General features: G+C 40.1%; 1 protein-coding gene across 19 annotated transcripts in view; it reads left to right on the top strand.

Moving 5' to 3' along the window:
• Window positions 1-14391, top strand: part of adgrb2 (adhesion G protein-coupled receptor B2) — a 317335-nt gene that overhangs the window by 10471 nt on the left and 292473 nt on the right. For 4 of the 19 annotated variants that reach the window (XM_078954909.1, XM_078954902.1, XM_023959856.2 and 1 more), the window contains exon 1: window positions 4328-5191. The exons of 11 other annotated variants lie outside the window; for them this stretch is intronic. The gene's annotated coding sequence lies outside the window, so the exon portion shown is untranslated. Of the gene's footprint in view, window positions 1-4327; window positions 5192-14391 lie in introns of those variants that run through there. 4 more of the 19 variants (XM_078954899.1, XM_023959848.2, XM_078954898.1 and 1 more) reach the window with 3 other exon arrangements.

The following is a 14391-nucleotide window of genomic DNA, read 5'->3' as shown; positions in this document are numbered from 1 at the left end:
GAGCTCAATTCCGAAGCTCCAGAATGCATTTGTGTTTGACTAAAACCATGCCCTTGAAGCTACACTGAGCTGTCTATTTTGCTGACTTAGCTGCAAGCTATAAGTAAGTATTTATTTTCAGAAACCAGCAAACACAGAAAGATCACAGGCCAGTTACAACATTACCATAAAGCCAAAGTGTCATTTTGATTATATTATAGATGAAAATAAGTTTTCTTGTGGGCAGCAGTCTGATTATTTCCTGTTTGTTTGGGTATAATGTGTAAATATAAAAGCTTTAAAGTTTTTCTATTTTACTTAAATACTAAGTGCATAGCAACAATTCAGTTCTTTTGAATACCACTTAAATGATCAATAGTGACACAGTTCTCTTATCTATGGTAAACATTGTTGTGGTGTTTTATGATAATAGTTTGAAAACTGTTTAATTCCTGAGATGTTGGTATGCTCGGCTACTGTCTTGCAGGAACAGAAGCGACTGTTATTTTGCATTCCACCCCAGACACGTCATATGTGGAGGAGATGATAGAGAAGGCATTATCTGTTTTGTGCTTTTCATTGGATGAGTTAACCTTATCAAAATCTATTTTCAATTATTCATGAAAAATTATAAATTGCAAGGGGAGATTCCTATCACTATGTAAGTGAATTAAAGATGATTCTTTTTTTATCAGTACTCAAAGGTGCAAAAGTGGTTGGAATCGTTTGTTCTGAGCTAATAGATGAGAACGTCTGCCGCAGTCATAGGAAGACTACTTTTTCATCTGCTTTGTTTCCCATATTTGCTTCACATTTAGAGCAGATTAATTTGATTCAGGGCAGAATTTCATCATGCAAAACAACACATTTCTTAGAAAAAGTCTCTTAGACATTTCAAGAGAAAAACCTTGACATGGAAACACTATTTGACAATGGCACAGATAAACCTCAAGGTTAAATCTCTTAAAAGAAATGTAAACAAAATTAAAAAAGGAATTTGTCTTGATATTTTATTGCCCTTGACTCTTTGCATTTGTCCCTTTCTTTTAAGTCCAAACATGGACAACAAAACATTTGGAATACTGAATAATCTGACAAAACAAAAACACCACCACTGACTAAAATCTCCACAATCTACATTCATAGTTTAACTGTATTTAAGGTGCAAACCTTTGTTGACTTGAAATCTGCTACGAATTTGGGATTTAGCAGTCTATGTGAACACTTGTGGAGCCTCGCTCGTGTAGTTTCTACTCCATACTTAACATGTCAAAAGAAACACTTGAGTTGACAAATGTACCATCACTTTTGTCCTCATCTTTATGCAAATATATGCAGCCCGGCACCCCAAGTTTAATCAGACCATCAACTGTCTTTGACTGCTTTGAAATGAGTGCCTTATGGAATCCCAATATGAAGCTGTGAAATCTTAAGATGTTTAATCTTAATATGTTTATATTGAGCTTTAATTGATCATATGTATATAGATATATATAAATCTATCTATATATATATATATATATATATATATATATATATATATATATATATATATATATATATATATATATATATATATATATATATATAGATATATAGATATATAGATATATAGATATATATATATATATAGATATATAGATATATCTATATATATATATATATATATATATATATATATATATATATATATATATAGATATATAGATATATAGATATATATATATATATATATATATAGATATATAGATATATCTATATATATATATATATATATATATATAGATATATAGATATATATATATATCTATATATATAGAGTTTTCTTTATTTTCATGACTTTGAAAATTGTAGAGTCACACTGAAGCCATCAAAACTGTGAATTAACACATGTGGAATTAAATACATAACAAAAAAGTTTGAAACAACTGAAAATATGTCATATTGTAGGTTCTTCATAGTAGCCACCTTTTGATTAGATTACTGCTTTGCACACTCTTGACATTGTCTTGATGAGCTTCAAGAGGTAGTCACCTGAAATGTTCTTCACTTCACAGGTGTGCCCTGTCAGGTTTAATAAGTCTGATTTCTTGTCTTATAAATGGGGTTGGGACCATCAGTTGTGTTGTTCATGAGTCAGGTGGATACACAGCTGAAAGTCCCACTGAATCGGCTGTTAGAATTTGTATTATGGCAAGAAAAAAGCAGCTAACTACAGAAAAATGAGTGGCCATTATCACTTTAATAAATGAAGGTCAGTCAGTCCGAAAAATCGGGAAAACTTTGAAAGTGTCCCCAAGTGCAGTCACAAAAACCATCAAAACCATCAAGCGCTGTCTGAATAAGAAGGAGCTGTCTCGCCTGCAGCTGATCCAGAATTCTGCTGCGAGGATATTGACCCGCACCAAGAGAAGAGATCACATCTCCCCTATCCTCAAAGCTCTTCATTGGCTCCCGGTTGCTTACCGATATCAGTACAAAATCTTGGCTTTGACTTTTAGGGTCCTTCATTCTCAAGCTCCATATGTTTCTGATTTAATGGCCCCCTACAAACCAGATCAGAACCTGTTGATGGTCCCTCGCACACGGTTCCAAACTAGAGGAGACAGATCCTTCCAGGCTGTTGCTCCCAAACTCTGGAATGAGCTTCCATTGTCCCTGCGTTCCCTGGACTCTGTGAATTCTTTTAAAAGTCAACTGAAAACTTTTTATTTTTGCAAAGCATTTTGACTGAAACTGCTTTTATTGGGCTTGAGATGATTGATTTACGTGGTTTATGCTTTTTATATTTCATGTTTTTATATGTATATATTTCTATATTTTATAAATTTATTTATTTACATATTTTAACCTGTGAAGCACCTTGTGACTTCTGTCTGTGAAATGTGCTATGCAAATAAAATGTATTTACTTACTTAAAGAAACTGGTTCACATGTGGACCGCCCCAGGAAAGGAAGACCTAGAGTCACCTCTGCTGTGGAGGATAAGTTCATCTGAGTCACCAGCCTCGGAAATGGCAGGTTAACAGCAGCTCAGATTAGAGACAAGGTCAATGGCACGCAGAGTTCTAGCAGCAGACACATCTACAACAACTGTTAAAAGGAGACTGTGTCAATCAGGCCTTCATGGTAGAATATCTGCTAGGAAACCACTGCTAAAGAAAGGCATCAAGCAGAAGAGACTTGTTTGGGCTAAAGAACACTAGGAATGGACGTTAGACCAGTGGAGATCTGTGCTTTGGTCTGATGAGTCCAAATGAGTACAACCACCGTGTCTATAAGTTATATGGTATAGGTTAGTTTGGACTCTACATGCCTGGTTCCCACCGTGAAGCATGGGGGAGGAGGTGTGATGGTGTGGGGGTGCTTTGCTGGTGACACTGTTGGGGATTTATTCAAAATTGAAGGCATACTGAACCAGTATGGCTACCACAGCATCTTGCAGCGGCATGCTATTCCATCCGGTTTGCGTTTAGTTGGACCATCATTTATTTTTCAACAGGACAATGACCCCAAACACCTCCAGGCTGTGAAAAGGCTATTTGACCAAGAAGGAGAGTAATTGGGTGCGGCGCCAGATGACCTGGCCTCCACAGTCACCGAACCTGAACCCAATGGAGATGGTTTGGGTAAGCTGGGCAGCAGAGTGAAGACCAAAGGGCCAACAAGTGCTAAGCATCTCTGGGAACTCCTTCAAGACTGTTGGAAGACCATTTCAGGTGACTACCTCTTGAAGCTAATCAAGAGAATGCCAAGAGTGAGCAAAGCAGTAATCAAAGCAAAAGGTAGCTACTTGAATGAACCTACAATATGACATATTTTCAGTTTTTTCACACTTTTTTGTTATGTATATAATTCCACATGTGTTAATTCATAGTTTTGATGCCTTCAGTGTGAATCTACAACTTTCATAGTCATGAAAATAGAAAAAAACTTTGAATGAATAGTTGTGTCCAAACTTTTGTCTGGTGTGTGCACGTGTGTGTGCGCGCACGTGTGGTCTTAGATATTTGCAGAAATGTATGTAATTGATTGCATTAAATGATTATTTAAATATCAAGCCATAAGAAATACTACTCTTAAGATTGTGCTTTCCTCATTGACATGGAGAAACAGAAGGAATATAGGCCATTAGCAAAATAAAAAATAGCAAAATAAAGCGCAGCATTGATACCACGCCTCAAATATGCAGAGTGACCCTCTACAGATTATGCCACTTTGACTTTATGTGCTGTATTTGGAAACTGCCTGGGCTGACGTCACTGGAGGCAGGAAGAGCAGGGATGGAGGGATGTGAAAGGGAAGAGGAGGGGTGGGGGTTGGCTGTGAGCGCGCTTGACGGATCCCCGGTGGATGGGGTGGCGGGAGCGCGCATCTATGTTCTCCGCTCGTGAAGCGACTGCAGGGAAGCCAGATGCCCGAGCGCGAGCCGCTGCCTGTGGATCCTAGTCCCGAATGCCAGAGCAAGAACCAAACCGGCGACACGGTTCAGTCTGTCACATGAAAGGAGGAGAAACGCACGAGGGGCCAGACACGCGCTTGTGATTTCTTTACTCCGTTTTACGCGCACTCTGTTCCAGCCTCCACTTCAGGAGCCGGAGCTTCCTCTGACTTGGAGTATTGGGCATCATTAGAAAAATCCCCGTCATTCCACTCTGCTGCTGCGGCGCCGCAGACTGTGAACGCATCACTTTGGAATATATACAGCGTGCTTGTGCGCACGAAGCCATGGAAATTAAATGAAGTGGATTTATGTTTGTCTCAGAACTGGACATCTACTTTGACAGCGTCCCTTTGTTTTTCTATATTTCATCTTACATTATTTTCATTCTAACCATTTCTTCTTTTTATTCTTATTTAGTTTATTTTATTCCCTTTAATTTGATTGGTTGATTGGCTGCTACTTTATGCTTTGGCGTCTTCAGCTTTCTTTCGAGCCCCGCCGCTTTCTTGTTTATTTCCCCACATTTCTTTCTTTTTTTTCTTCTTTTTTTGGTTTTGCCTCGTCCGTGCGGGACTCGCAAAAGAAGTAGGCTAGGATGCTTCGTCGTGGACATTCGTGGAAAGAAGACAGCGCGCAGCAGAGGGCAGGGATGAATGATAGTCTCCCTCCACGTCTGTGACGTGCCATGGATGGGAAACTTAATTTGGATCCACGGAACCGATCGGGGAATAGCCGTCGCCTCAAGTAACTACTGCTGACAGCGATCAGGTAAACGTCCTCCATCAGCAAACTCAGCATCTCCCTGCTGGACACTGTCTTTGCGCCATCTCTGCTGGCTATCGACTCCAGAGATTCCCACTGGTCACTGGTCGATTTGTTATCCGGGTTATTAGTTTCACAAGATTTAGATTTAGTGAGTGCTTGTGGTGTGCGTCAGGGGGAGGTGGGGTGTTGAAGGAGCCTGGTTACAAGTAAAGGTGTTTCATACTTCTGAACAGTTAGGAAACAGGCCATTAGTACAGCGCAGGTGTACAGCAGACCCCCCCCCCCCCCCCACCACCACACACACACACACACACACACACACACACACACACACACACACGCGCGCGCACACACACCATCACCACCAGCCACCCGCCCCCGCGAATCCCGATTCTCAGTGGGGAACACAGCTCTCTGTATGATCGCCGCTGGCAGACTTGGAACTTTGCGCAGTGGCCAAAAGAAGCGAGCATTACGCGCGCCTCCGCGCGCACACTTTCGGGTTCAACCCTCCGCACTCACACACAGTGATGCAGTTCTCCTTGAGTGTGTGCGCGTGATGCCATTCTCGAGCTCCGCCGCTAATGACGGGAAACGCTTGTTGGCAGGAGAACGTCTCCTGCGTGGTCTGATTTCAGCTCTGGGTCCAGAGGGGCCGATGCTGCTTCCTCCCACTGCGCTCCTTGCGCCCCGGTGAGTGGGTGCCTTCTCCCTCCATGAGTGTTAAAGAGCCAGAATGCACCGTGATGAAGAGGAGGAGGGGGGCGCTTCTTGACTAACATCCGTCCTGGCACCGAACCACGCAACAGAAAGGGCTTTGAAAGCTACCTGATCGTGCTCCCGTGGATCTTTGCGCTCCATGCGTCTGCCGCAGTGCCGCCTCCTGTTGCTGTTCCCATCTCATCCCACTCCGTTCCGTGTGTCATTTACAGTACGATGCTAGGAGCCAGACACGAGGGGCTTCTTAACGCACTTGCCCCTTGCAGCAAGCAGGTGGCTCCCGCAAAGATGAGTCGGGATGACTGGGGTGAGTGTAAGGAGCCTCCAGGCGGTCGCTCTCCCTGTCTCCTCCACCCATCTGTTGAGCGTTACAGTGCGTGCGCTTTTCCTTCAGAGCTCGCTCAATGAAGCAGTGTGTGGAAGCTGTGGATCATGGTCATGCTTTCAATCTATCATTTAATTATCTTCTTTTCACGTTAGTAAAATGACTTCCAAGTGTCCAAGCACGCATTGAGACCATCAACATTCGAGGGGCTAACCTGTTTCCACTCATTTGAAAAATAACATCTAAAAAATATTTGTTCTTGAAATATGAATTCAGACCTAAAGGCTTAATATGCATCATATAATCAACAAGCATGTGATGAACCCATGCTGGGTTATCCACAGCATGATTTAAGTAAGGATTATTGGGTTTTACTTGGTCGTTTCTATCTATAGTCTTTCCTGCTTGCACACCTTTAAGAAAAATGTTTGGCCACGTTTGAGTAGGATTTTTTTTTTCTAAAACAAAGACATTTAATATCAAGAAAGATGACATTTTTGATTGAGAAAAATGAATGAACCTCAAATTCTGCAATATTTCCTGAAATCAAAACCACAAATCAACACTGTTTTCATTATAAAGGAAAAGCAAGGAAAACAGCAGAACGTGGAATTTTGGATTAACTTAAGTGTAATTTCATACTTTAAACAAAAAGTCAAAACTTACCATAAAATTCTAAAGTAATGCTGGACCAAAAGCCAAAGCATTAAAATTAAAGGTATTTCCGCATGTTTTTCATAGCCAATAACACAGCACAAATGTAAAAATCAGTTTATAACCTCAGGAGAAATAACAGATGAAGTCCAGAGACACATTTCTCTGCTTTTAGAATGGCTGCCAGTGTCAGTTTTTGGCTGTGGTATTTACCAAAATGCTAAATTGATATTTGGCCAGTTTTAATCTGGGATGAGATGAGAATTTAGCTCATAGACTGATAAAAAGAAATACCACCATTGTTCAAGAATTTGTTTATTACCCTTGAAACAGATTTACAAAGAAAAACAGTCCCTTAAAAACAATCAAGCCAAAAAAAGGATTATAGAAAATTTTTACTTTGTTTGCCACTGATATCCTTTTTACATTTTGTAATTTTTATTACTATTCAGCATTTAAATATGTCACCCAGTGATATTTGGGAATGTCAACCATATTATGTCTTTCTCTATAAAGTTTTTATCCTTAACGAGCCTAACCTTTCATCCTTAACCAGCCTAACCTATATATATAAATACACACAACTATATACGTGGAAAGTGGCTTTGGAGACACTTTCCCTCATAAATTATAACAGTTGTTCTCATTCAGCTACTCATTTTGAAAGCGGGACTTCTTCCACGTTTATGCCATGAATAAAAAACTCATTTAAGGGTTTCACATTTTCGAATTTCTGGTTGTGTTACAAAGATGTTCCCCTTCACAGCTTCAGCACCATGGACAGTGTTTTCACCAGAATGCAGGCAGAGAGCAGAAGATTGAGGAAGTATAGCGTATTCAGCAATGGAAGGTGTGGTCATTTGAAGCCATTTTTTAGCCTTATTCTGGTTTGGTTTGATGTCACAGAACTTGGACTGACCTCATTCACAGTTGATGGCGTCCTTAGACATTAGTGGATGATCACATGACCTTTGTATGTTGATTGATTTGAAATCCAGTTTTAGCTCAGTGGTCATCGCCATGTTGACCAGGTGATGATATCCAAGCCCTTCCTTTTCAAAAGTGGGCAAAACAAACATACCTGTCTGTTATAACTTGGATAGCTGAAAATTCAGTGGTGTGTTGATATTCATGAAAATCCTCTATGTACAATTTTCTTAGATATAACATCTAATCACAGAATTGGAAGGGAGCCCCACTTGTGTGTTGATTTATTTTCCATTGGAGTAAATAGGGACTCGCATGTGTAACAGTCCACTTAACAGGAACATGTGAGCTTTTTCAGCTGCTTTTGTTTTTAGCCTCAGAGAGGAAGTGTTTGGTTCTTTTTCTTTATTACATTTTTCATTCAAGCGACAGTCTATAATTTTTCATTTCCCTTTATTTCTAGTTGGAGATTTGTTTGTGAAGGTTCTCATTCGTCCAGGTGATGTCTTGAATTTGAATCCTGGCAAGTGGACTGAAAATCTCCTTCCTTGAAACGTTTCGCCACTCGTCCAAGTGGCCTATAAAGTCATTTTAAAATCCAGTTTCCATGACGCAACTTCAAGACGCTTTGGGATTTGCTCGATATAAACTAAGAAAACAAACACATTATCACATGTTAAGAGTTTCATTAGATTACGTAATTCAAAAATTACACAGTAAAGGTAAACAAACTGAGGTGAGAGTGCTAGATGTATAGAAAAATGATATACTAGTCAAGGCCTGAAATTATGCACCAAAATCACTTTATTCAACTTCTAAGTGGACAACTTCTAATATATCTTCACTCAAAATTACAATGTTTATGTACTGATAGGTCAAAAACTACACAGTAAGAGTACACAAATCTTTGTGAGGAGATAACTTTGTCGTGTGTACTAATACTATTTTTACAGTAATACATAATTAGAATAGAAAAGTCGTTTCATTCTGAAAACAGAAAGCAGCGACGATCGCGTTTTGCACTCTGCTATAAAGTGGGGGGGGGCATGGCATTTCTAAAGCACTGCTTGCTGTGCGAATGGCGGCCCCTGCTCTGTGGCCAGGGTTGGAGAAGCGCGTGCTGCCTTTAGTCGGGATCCACGGACCTAGCAGCAGGCAGGACGGCAGTGTCAGACGGTGCGTCTCAGTTTGTCTTCCAATCCAGGAGGCACCTGGCTGGCTCAGGCCTCAATAAATGCTCCTGCGAGACAGAGTGGTCCTCCACCGAGGACCCGGTGTACAGCAAAGCCGGCAGAGGCTTTCTAATGGCAGCAAGAATGTGCGGTCAATGTAGTTAAACACCCTTTCAGTGACATATGTATTACAGGGTGTTCGATGGCCGTTGTGCATTTCAATCAGGTAACATACTTCACAGTCAGGATGAATTTTCGCTGACAGATTTTTTTTAACTATATTTTTATTTTTTTTGTTCATTTATTTTTGATGGCCCGCGATCAACCCACATCTCCCCCATCATCAACCGGTCATTCGGGATCCCAGTAACGATCAGCCCTGCCCTAACCCAACTACTGTTGTGAAAAGGGTGGGTACACCCTGAACATGTCGCCAGTTTGTTGCAAGACCACACAAACACACTCACATGCACACTTAGGGTCAATTTTAGTGACACCAATCAACCTATGATGCATGTTTTTGTAAACACCCACACATGCACAGGGAGAACAGGTAAACTCCACACAAAAAAGTCCCAACATGGATTCAGACTATTGCCTTCTTGCTTTGAGGTGGAAGCGCTAGCCACTACACCACCATTCACCCCCTAACTAAAACAAGACTTTTTTTTTTCTTCTTAATAGTTTTATTGTTAATAGCTTAACTATTGGTTGATTGAGGTCAAAGCAATCTAGTCATTTTCTAACCACACACATTTGGTGGCCATTTGTAAAAAGGTATTAACAGCAGGGAAAAAATACCCCCAAAACAGCTTTTATTTAAATATTCAAAGTAAAAATACTAAACGTCCATTCATGGCTTTTTATTTTATCAAACTGCTTCCTTTTGCTAAGTTTGGATGTTCTCCAAGACATTTTGAAGCCACTCCACCTTTTCATGAACAGCATGCTGATCATTTTCGGAACTGCCTAACTCTTATGTGTCCACCAGTGAGTGGAAGTGTCTCATTTTTAATGATCATGCTTTCCTCAATCTGGCCCCACCCTCAAAGAGACATGCTGGCATCACCACTGATCCAGACGGGGAGTAAATAGCTGTAATTTTGGGTTCCATTAGGAGAGGTGTGAACGTCTGAAAGACACATTTTTCATAATAACTAGTTGTGAAAACCCCTAGATAGAAATCTCACTTTCACAAAATGAAAAATGTGAATACAAGTCTTAGTTTTACCATATTTTTTATTTCTTTTAATCCTCATCCACACACCAGAAATGGCACAAGGGGGGACCCACCAGTTTAAACCACAACACAGCAGGGGAGTTAAAAGGAACAGACAAATGAGATGGCAATGATGACTGCACTATCGCTGCACGATCATCTGAGCAGCTGCTGGAGGTGCAACACATATGACAGTGTGACACATATCAGCTGAAGATATATTAAAACCACCCAGCTCAGTGGCAGTTTTATAAGGCCTGTAAATGTGACACTAATAACACCCTCAATATCCACCCACATGTCATGCTCCAATGCTGGATATCAAATCTCTCCCCATCGATTCTCTTTCAATATCCCTCCCACCCTCGCACACATGGTGTGCACCTTAACCTCCACCACACCTGCCTTTTTGCTCATCTTTACATCCTTTTTTTGGTGGAGATCATTCTATTGCACCCAGTAGTAAAAGGAGAAATCGCACTAATGAGTGGAATGGTGGTTTGATCTATATAAATCACTCCCACTGGTCTTTTCATGAGGATTATGCTGTTTTTAACCAACATTTTAAAAACCTGTCTCATTTTCTGCAGTAGTTCATTCAAAATTCCCCCTTATAGTTGTGGGGGGAACTGTTAACATGGAGTAAGCCTGCTCCCACTTCCTATCTTCCTGTTCACACGCTCTCCCGCCACCGTACAGCCACTTACAACAACCAACTTAACATTACCGGTGCATGGCAAGCAAAACTGGAGCTATCTAGCCGTACAGTTTTGATCAAGATTCCAGCTCGGACGAGGAAAACAAGGACGCACGCAGATCTATGTGTCTGCAAGTGGATGCATCAGAATGGAGCAGAGCTACAAGCTTTTTCAAACGGTATTTTTTCATCTGCTCCTGATTCACAACAATTAGAATACGAAATACTCAGAGATGCAATCTTAAGCTTCAGTTTTGTGTGATATGCCCTCCATAGTGAGAAAAAATGCTACAAGAACATGTTAAAAACAACAAAAAACACAATTTTACAGGAGTGAACCTTTAAGCTCTGTGTTAATGTGTGTGTGTGTGTGCACACATGCATGTTGTTTAAATATGGGCTAAAGCCCAGGCGACAGCTTGGTCTTGCCTGGATCACTGCACCCTGGCTGGGCCATTGTTGCCCTGACCCCCCTCCCTCTACATGTGCAAAACACACTTCCCCTCTTTTTCACAGCATTTTCTCTCCTTTTCCTCCTTCCATCTCCTTATGTTGCATCCACATGCATCCACAGTGCTTTACTGCTTATCTACTAAATAAGACAATGAATTGAAAAAGCTCCTAATTACTTGTCTTTTTTTTCCCTGCCATTCAAATAAAAATCAGGCAAAGCAAGTAGGATTTGTTGAGCTTCTTTAAAATGACGCTGACAATAAGGCTTAGTCAAATCTAAAATCTCAGCTGTCACCCTGCCTAAAGTCGACTAACCAGCGTCAGAAGATAAGTGTGAAAGCACGAGAGAGGAAGTGAAAAAGAGCAGCTCTTGCATAACAGAAAAAATGAGTGAGAACAAATTGTTTTCACCTCTGTTTTTTTCCCTCATTCCCTTGCTCTGCCATGCTTCATTTGGACTCGCAGAAGCCTCTTTCACTGCAGTGGCATTTCTTTGGCATGGCCCGGGGCAACTGTGTCAATATTTGCACTGAGTGCCACTTTGGTTTGGGGCGCCTCTATAAGCATGACTGAGTTTGGGCGAGGCTAAAGCTAAAATACTGGCAACAAAAGCCTTGGGCCGTATAGACTCACTCTGTGTAACTGCACAATTAATTAGGCTTTTTGGCAAGAAAAAGTGAATTGATGAGCTGCATTGGAAACAGGCTGAAAGAGGGGGTGTTGGTGGGGGAGGGACCACAAAGCAAATTAATTCATTTCAATTGCCAGGATGATTTGCATTGCTGAGTGATATTGATCAGAATAAGGAACTGCCAGAATGAGAACATACAACACGTTTTTTTTCTCTGTCATATTAAATGTTTTTCTTCTGAAATAAATGAGGAGATTTTGCAGGTCAATGACTGTACAATTTGTGCTTCCAGCTGTACATTTATATGTGAGGCTTTTGTTCAGTGACTGACTGCATCTCAGCAGTAATATGCTTTTTGTGTAATGTTTTTCATAATGTGTGGCCCCTGGGTGTTGAGCTAAAGCAAAAACATGTAGATTGTATTGATAGAACATATACAGCTTCAGTTTTATAGGAAAGTGTAGGGGGGTTTTCTTGGACTTAAAGGTCTATTCTGGTGAAAATCGGGTTTTTGATGTTTTTAACATGTTCTTGTGACATTTTTCTGATGATGGAGGAACTATAAAAAGAAAATAGGGCTGCACGTTATGATGAAAACTCGCGATTTGCTATATTAGTGATCAATATTGCAATGATGATATAACTTGCTATGCATGAACACTAGCAAAACAACTGAAAACCTAATTTCCATTTCACTGCAACAGTTTAATAAGAGTCAACATAACTTAAATTACACTCCAAATGACCCTCGTCTACATAGGTTAACATAAAAGGGCTCAATCTGCTTAGTCAATAACATATAGGGATGCATCTGATCGGTCAAATATATAAAGAAATTTATGTGATTTCTTAAATAATTCAAGCTGCATAAGATTGTTTTAGCACATTTAAGGTAACCATTTATCACAGTTTATGCCGTCTTTTGCGATATGCGTATTGCAAAGCTTGATTTTGTGAAAACGATGAATTTCCGATTTATTGTAGTGCCCCAAAATAAAACTAAGCTTAAAATTGCATTTCTGACTATTTCTGTATTTTATCAGGAGCAGACACAAAAATGCTGTCGGAAACAGCTCGTAGGTTATGATGTAGAAGCTACTACCGCTTAACATGGGACCTGTTAATATATTTATTAATCCCATACAAGCAGTTTATAAATGGCTTGTGAATATGAACCCATATTTGATCACGCTTTAGATTGGGGGGGCTGCAAAACACTTAATAAACTGTTAATAACAACACTGTTATTATCTCGTAAGGCATTTTATGAAGGATTAATAAATGTGTTTATAAGCAGCTTAATACAACATTACTAGTGCTTGTTAATGTCTTATAAATAGTTTATCAAGGACATTTACAACTGCTTATAAATGTCTTTATAAGCAGCTTATTACAACATTAAAAGTGCTTGTAAATGTCTTCTAAATAGTTTATTAAGGACACCTATTATAAAGCGTTACCCAAATTTCTTATGAACTACTTCTGCTCTCCAGAGATTATTCTACACAATGACACAAAACAGCCTAATCATAATTAAACGACCACGTGGAACGCTTTAAAAATAGATAAAAAAGATGATCAGAGTGGGACTTTAACCTCCTCTCGTGGTTGCTTTTCTTCTCCAACTTGCAGAAGCGATATTCTCTTTTAGGCATCCCCCATCCTTTGAACCTTTTCCAGCTTCTGTTTGGTAACCTCTCTTTGTTTCTACAGCAGCACGCTCCTCTAAACAGATTCGTCTTTCATTTATATGATTCCTGTGATATAAAGTGCTTAACCTCCCTATTTCTACAAAAGTGCACACACACAACAGCTGCCCCTGTGAGCTCATGCAGAGGCAGGAGACGAGTTCCAATGTTTAACTGAGTGTTCAGAGGGGTACAGACTCATCTGCTTTAGCAGTCTGGCCTCATCATCAGCAAAGTGCCCTGCTGTCACACCCATTCGGCCCCCATTACTGCTCCATATAGAAGAGGAAGCTTTGTGTTCGCAGGCCAACAAGTAGAAGGCTGTGCTCTGCTGAGGCATTCAGAAAGACCCTGGACTCCTTTGTGGTGTGTCTTAATGGGGTCTGATATCTGCACATGTGACTCGGATCACATGCACGCTCACTGATTCAGAGTCTCCAGCACCCAGTTGGTATTAAATAGAGTTCAATAAATGCTACAATAGTCAAATTACCATGAGAAAAAGAAGGGGGAAAAAAAAACTTTTAGAGAAAGTTGTGATTAAAAGGCCAAATCAGCTTTCTGTGTTTTATTGATTTTAAGCTTTCCCAAGACTGCAAACCTCAAACATACTTTGGTGTGGGACAAGTTTAGAAAGTTTCCTTTAAAATAGTCTTGTTTTTAAAGAAAACATTACTTCAGAAAGTTGTCTGGTTTTTAAATACGTTTTTTACCCGC

This window comes from Oryzias latipes, chromosome 11 (assembly GCF_053564925.1).
Source record: "Oryzias latipes strain Hd-rR chromosome 11, Olatipes_Hd-rR_3.1".
NCBI lineage: Eukaryota > Metazoa > Chordata > Actinopteri > Beloniformes > Adrianichthyidae > Oryzias > Oryzias latipes.
This window is presented reverse-complemented; position numbering and strand designations above follow the sequence as displayed.